At 44.8% G+C, this 7,445-nt stretch overlaps 1 pseudogene; it reads right to left on the reverse strand.

Moving 5' to 3' along the window:
• Nucleotides 1-467: 467 nt before the first annotated feature.
• LOC123450937 lies at nt 468-5,872 on the reverse strand (annotated as a pseudogene).
• Between the last annotated feature and the right edge of the window lie 1,573 nt (nt 5,873-7,445).

Below are 7,445 nucleotides of genomic sequence, written 5' to 3' on the forward strand. Positions count from 1 at the left end.
GCAATATTACGGTTTTTTTATGCAAATGGTTGAATAACTCAACCAAGTCTGTCTTAATCATATCCCAGAAAAAATGATAAAACTCCACGGAAAAACTGTCCGGACCAGAGCCTCGTTGTGTTCCATTTGAAAAACCGTGGTCCAAATTTCCTTCATAGAGAAGGGAGAGGTTAGAAAATAATTTTTCCGCCTCTGAAATTTGAGGGATGTCATGAGTAATAGAATCGTCCAACGCAAAAGAAAAGTCGGCTGGAGTTCCAAAAAGCACTTGGTAATACTTAGTAACTAGATCATGGATGGCGCGCGTTGCTGCGCCCGTCCATTTTAACAAGATGATATTAATAGATATAAAAAGAGGGCAGGAATATAAAAAAAATGTATGGACAAAAAATGTCTAGTTATTTTTTCAGTAATTCACATTATGGTCCCTCATTATAGGCAAGCAATGTCACCAAACAACCTCAATGTAATCAAAGCTATAAAAAATTAATTGACATGAAATGTTTTTGTTTTTCGTCTAGAAATTAATTACAAGATTATTGAGAAAACATATAATCATGTAAACATATTTAGAATATATATTGGATGCGCCAATTATCCCATAAAACCCTCAACAACGCGTGAAAATGTGCAAATTCTCAATACAGTTGAAGTTCATGTGACACTTATCGAATATAATGAACTTTCCTACCATCAGGCTCCAAGCTTTGCTCTGCTTTTGGCATTTACCGCTGGGGTCGCCTTCTTCTCCGTATCACCCTTTCCTGCACACATAGGATTCCATTCATTTTTCTCCGCATCGCAAAAGTCAAAATATATGCAATTGAGTATCAATGGAATGTCTGAATATTCTCCATATCTCCAGTCAGCTGAGTGTCGTGATTAATAAACTCATCTAAGCTCACTTGTCATAAGCGGACGGAGCTAGAATACTCAATTGTTTTCTTCCAAATCTGAACAACCAAACCAAGTTGTAAAGTGTCAGCTTGAATTAAAATTACTAAAAATCTATTATTTATTTATTTATTTGCAGGGATACAGACAAAACGTTTCGATAAAAAAATGATGCATCTGACCATAAAGCAATGACTATCTGTCACACTGATATTCAAGTTGCTTACGAATTTTGACACCCTCTTGTATCTTGATTGATTGAAGATTTGTGGTGGCAGTAATTCATTATGTTATATCAAAGATGACTGATCTACGGAACATAATGCAGAACTTTCCATAATTATAACCATAAACTACCGTACAACCTTAGCAAAAGAACATGGTCGTACATCAGTCAAGAGTACATACATAGAACAAATAAATGATGGAGAAAGCTTGTGGTCGGTGTTGAGCACCCGCAACACTTGTTAGATGCAACTCGACAATGCACTTCCACGCGTGCCACCTTCTTGAGCGTGTATAGAAATCCTTACTGAACACCTGGATAGATTGCAAAGGAATTCAATATAAGTATCAGAAGAACAAAACATGCCGCAACCTGATAGAAACATCCCACGTACAAAATCGAAAACTTTTATGTCTCTCAGGTTACAACCCAATCGTGGTCCTTTGATTTCAATGTGGAATTAAACCAGTGGCTAAAATATGCTAGATAATCCACAATCTAAATTGTAAGATTAAGACATGAGACATGAACATACATTTCTATTGGCATGGGGCGATTCATTTAAAGAAGCTCACAGTCAAAAACATGCTGCTACTGAGAATTAGACCATAGCAATTATCTCAGAAAGACGCGGATGCATGCCTGACTTATTAATGGAAGTGGACATTATAAATCATATACATGGCAGATTGAATCAGAAAACATGCAAAAAAAAGGAACACGGGTAGAAAATCTAGAAAGGTAAACGCAAGATGACGCTGGACATTAATTTATGATTACTTTCTATTATCCTTGACTTGGTTGTCCAGAATCTTCAAAAAAGAATTGGTATAACAGCAGGTTTGCGAGTACTGTTGTTTGCCTCCCAAAACGACCGCTACTTTGTGTGTTCGCCATGTGGGATTTCAGCCTAGTGGGTGCTCCCTTACTTGAAAAATAGATGCGGTCGCCTCTGTTCCTCCTTGTTGCCACACTGTACCACCCAACTCTGTCGCTACTGTTCCTGCGAGAGGGGAGAGAGGTTGGCCACCATGGCCACCTGAAAGGGAAAGGGGAAGCAAGCCCAAAGGGTGAGAAGAAGGGGCTCAAGCGGCCATCGCGTACAGGAGGAGCTAGGCTAGGGTTTCGTTGAAACGAACGAGAAAGCCGCGATTTTGTAGCTCTTGAAATAACAAAGCAAAAGGAGGCAAGCGGGCGAGTAACCTCCTTCTCGAGGCGACATACGCTGTAATTGGTTGAACCCACCCACCGACCCAGGCCGCCCGCGAACAAGCAGAGATGGAAACAAGTGCGGAATTGAGCCATTGGAGGAATTATCGTCCGCACCTGCTCAAGGTCGCATTCGACGGGCGGCGGCCCCGCCCATGCACCGCCGAGATCCGACGAAGCGTCCAACATCGCCGCGTCAGTCCCGCACCATCGCGCGCGGCCCGCCCGGCGACCAGGCCTCTGCGGATCCGCCGAACAAAACGCCGCCGGTGCCCCGGGCCGTGAGGCGCGCGCCAATGGTGCCGGGCTCGCCGGCCGCCGCTCTCTGCGGGCTACCGGGCGACGCGCGCCCGGGGGAGGGGAGGGGAGGGGAGGCGGGGCGGGCCGGATCGAGGCGCGGGGTGGGTTCGGGGGCAGAGATCCAGAGCTAGCAAGTAATCAATCGGCAAAGAACTTGCGCACCGAATCCCCTTCTCACAGCGACCGACGTCCTTCCCCTTCGCTCGCATCGATTCTGCTTCCTTCCCCTTTTTTCTTTTTTCAGACGGCGTTCACATCTTGATTTGAATAACAATAAAAAAAGTATAATGCCTTCTGCATACATGATGAATTTTGCATCTTTGTGTCGTGTATGCTTCCTAGCTTTTAGCTTTATTGTTTTCCGCTGCGTCCACCAAATCCGTTGATATTTTGTGTTTTTCATGCCATGCGATTCCACCATACCTTAGTCCATCGGTCTTTTCTTTGGTCCTGATCCTTTCTATGCAACTTTTGTGGCCTATTTGCCCTTGTTGTTTTCTATAGGATTTTCTGGACTTCTTTTGCATTGTCGATCTACGTCCATCGTGTCTTATCCGCCGAGCTTCTTTCGCCGACGGTTGTCGTGGACTATGATTTTCCGCGCAATGCTTTATTCTCTTGATGTGTCATCTTCTTTTGACAACCCATCTTGTCTTGATACTTATCTTGTATCTTCAAGTGATGCGGTGTCTTCCTCTTGATGTGCCATCTTCTTTTAACAACTCATCTTCTCTTGATACTTATGTTGTATCTTCAAGTGATGCGATGTCTTCCTCTTGATGTGTCATCTTCTTTTGACAATCCATCTTCTCTTGATACTTATCTTGTATCTTCAAGTGATGCGGTGTCTACCTCTGATGTGCCATCTCTTCGTTATCTTCTTCGACGACTCGACAAGTTTTGAAGACTCTTCATGCTACGACGACACTCTCAAGACGCGAATTTGGATTATCATTTTTTTTAGTATTACACTTCTTCAAATGCAATGCTATTGCATACGCTTTGCATTTGAGGGGGGTGTTAGGAAGTATTAGCATTAGTCTAGGAGTCCTTATTAGTCTATGTCTACTTTCCTTGCACCTCAAGTCATGTGTAATATATATATGCTCCTTGGGCCTTCAATAAAGATAAGTTGCTTTCCTAACATGTTTCACGTTTTACCAGATTAGTTCAATCAAAATACCAAGCAATGAAATTAGAGCTATTAAAGTTCTGACATAAATCATAATACGAAAGGAACAAGAGTACATGACTACAAGTTAGTACCTTCAGCATTTGAATCCCTTGCTCGTACTTAGCTTCAACGTTTGCGCTAGGTACTGTATAAATCAGAAAAGGTTGAGACATAACTTAAGCAAAGGCAAATACATATAAGAACGAAAAACAACGAGTAATGTTTTACCGTCAGAGGTTCAAATGGATTCTGCCAATTTATTTCCTTGAGTTCCTCCTTACAATGTTCATTCAAGTGGTCAAATATCGCTACAAATAAGCCATCTATGATATCACAAACCTGTCCACAAAAATCAGTACTTGATAACCATCATCATTTCAATAAATGAACTAAATATTTCTTTCTCCAAATCTTCCTTACCTCAAAGTAGTGCTCCTTGATCTCCATTTCTGCATCTAGCCCAATAAACTCACACAGATGCCTGTGAGTATTTGACTTTTCTGCTCTAAATATGGAACCAACCTCAAACACGCGGCCAAAACCGCCACAGATAGCCATCTGCTTGTATAATTGTGGAGATTGCGCTAAGCAAGCAGGCTGGCCATTGTAATCCAGCTTGAATACAGATGCACCACCTTCACTTGATCCACCAATCAGCTTTGGAGTGTGGATCCCAATAAAATTCTTCGAGAACAAAAATTCTCTGAATTTCTACACGCGCACCCAACAATCATTACATGTATGTGACTATGTATGGACCAAAAGAAAAAAAATCAAGTAATAAACATTGATGCTGAAATGTTCCTGCACGGATCTTGATGCTGAAATGAATGGCTTAGATAAGGGGTACCATGGAGGTCCAGCTACAGAAAACCACACTCATAAACATTGCATGCTACAGAAGTAGTACATAAGAAAATCGGGCTGCAGGAGATGCCAATGCCGCACATGAGTGTGACCAACATAAGCATAGTTTTTGGGGAACAAGGACAAACACTCAGGTTCTCGACATGGTGTTCGATACTGAATGTTGAAAGATTCGCAGGTGTCCGAATATCGATAGGTCGATAGTTCAAGCGTGTGTCCTGGTGAACATGTACCATCGGCACTCCTTTCTGTAACCATGGCAAGGATAAGAACCATAGAAGGAAAACCGAGAGCTTTCCTGCAAAGCCAAAGAATTTGCAAAGGACATACGTACTTGTTCAGCCGCCTCGAATTCTGCTTTGGTACGCGCTGCATCCTCAAAGTTCAAGGGAAGTGTGGAGATCGCCCTATTGATGCAATAGATCTTGCTGACCCTAATCTCCACCTGCCGGTCAAAACGAACACAGGAAAAGAAGTTTGCAACAGTCCAAATCAAAGAACGAAGAGTACAAAACCACCATCTAACATGCGGCGGTGCTTGCAGCTGATGGTTGATGGGTCCGGTTGCTAACTTGCTATTGATAACTGACCAGTTGTGTGAGATCCTTGCGGGGCTCCTTGAGGGGGGTGACGATGCCCTCGACATCGACGATGCTCTCCTTGGTGAGGGAGGCGGCAAAGCGAACCATCTGCGCGCTGACGCCGGCGTCGGCGCTGGCGACCAGCAGGCACTGCACGCTGCTCCTGCGCTGGCGCAGCACGACGAAGCCCATCTTCTTGCTGACCGGGCGGATCGTCTGCGCGAACCCGCGGATCAGCACGGAGTGACCCGCGGAGGTCTCGTCTACGTCGCCGATGTCGGTCCATGACCTGCCGGAGATGGCCTTGGACTGGATCGCCCCATCGCGCACGGCCCGCCCGGCGACCAGGCCTCTGCGGATCCGCCGAACAAAGCGCCGCCGGTGCCCCGGGCCGCGAGGCGCGCGCCAATGGTGCCGGGCTCGCCAGCCGCCGCTCTCTGCGGGCTCCCGGGCGACGCGCGCCCGGGGGAGGGGAAGGGAGGGGAGGCGGGGCGGGCCGGATCGAGGCGCGGGGTGGGTTCGGGGGCAGAGATCCAGAGCTAGCGAGTAATCAATCGGCAAAGAACTCGCGCACCGAATCCCCTTCTCACAGCGACCGACGTCCTTCCCCTTCGCTCGCATCGGTTCTGCTTCCTTCCCCGTTTTTCTTTTTTCAGACGGTTTGCGACAATTTTTCCTCACGGGGATAGCAAAGCCAGGACTGGACCTCCAAGTGCTCAAATGGGCTGGCCAACGGCCCAGTTTACCAGAGTCCTCCATTTCGGCCCGTGGAGCAGCAGCCCACAGGACAGCTGGGCCAAATTTCACACAGTATTGGACATATTATTTTCACTCCAGATCTGACGGCCTGAAACAGTCAGATCGCGAAAATGGACGGTCCAAAACGTAAATCACTGAGAGAGCTCGGTTTAGGTCCAGTTTTACTGTCCTTAATGAATTTTCTGAATGATGCATCCCTTTTGATACGGCCTTCGTCCTGGTCAAGAATGAAGATATATTTCCTTCTATGTCTGCCATTGGCCAGCGTTTGAAAGTACTTCGTATTATCATCATGTTGAACAATCATGTCGGCCATGCAACATTGGTATCATTTAATCTCTTCCTCGCCTAAAAGGAGAGCAATCTGCTAATTTAGATGGCTTTTTTGCTCAATATCATGAGCAGAAATACGGCTCACACCTCTGCAAATTTATCAAGGGTATGAATTAAGGTAGACAGTCGCAACTTTTTTATGTATATGTCGGCGATGTGTTTAGACCATCGACAAAGGAATTGATGCAAGGCGCGAATTCGATTGTTCCATGGTTGAATAGGCGTGCTACTCCAAGGTTGGCGCACCCACACTTTCTTCACCAAATCATTGAATTCCTCTCTAGTGAGCCATCACAGTTTGAATATAAACTATGGACGATTAGAGCTTGTAGTTGTTTGTCCAAAATCGATTAGCAATGGAAGATGATCCGATAAGGCCCCAATTCTTTCCAGTGTCGATACCGAGGCAAGGTGATATTTATATTCCAGTCGGTGGCAACTAGTAGCCTGTATGAATTTTCATAAGTTCGAATTCATCAGTTATTGGCCATTAAACAGCAACCAGATGGAGTTAGCTCTTGGAAGTCCAAGCTGTCAATAACAACATTCAAGAGAAAATGCCACCTAGTGTCAAACCGGTCATTGTTTATTTCCTACTGATATCCCTCCCCAAGATTAACATGGATGGGTATTGTCCCGACAGATATAAACAAGTTCTTTAAGAAAAGCGGACTTAAAAACACCCATCAGACTCCAAAGGAAGTCGTCGAACTTGTTACAAAGGTGAAATTTGATATGATATACACCCCTCGGCATGGATGAAAATTCCAAGTATGTCGAGTGGATGCCAAGTAATATCCCACCTGAACTCCCACTGGGGTAAAGCATGCCATTCATAATCATAACCATATGAAAAATGATCAAGATCGCGTATCTGGAAATCATGTTTACCCGACTCCATGATGGACACAAAGTCAAACGCATAACCCTTTACACACTCGGCAATGTGCTTGTGCTTATCCAAGTCACCAAGACCTCTGCTATTCCAAAACATGCCTCTCATGATGAACTGGTTTTTTGTTTAGAGACCTTTTCCCTCTTTGATGGCCTTCCTCTTTTTTCGATGAAGTAGACTTTCTTTTTCATAGTAATGCGTCGAGTT

Source organism: Hordeum vulgare, chromosome 4H (assembly GCF_904849725.1).
Source record: "Hordeum vulgare subsp. vulgare chromosome 4H, MorexV3_pseudomolecules_assembly, whole genome shotgun sequence".
NCBI lineage: Eukaryota > Viridiplantae > Streptophyta > Magnoliopsida > Poales > Poaceae > Hordeum > Hordeum vulgare.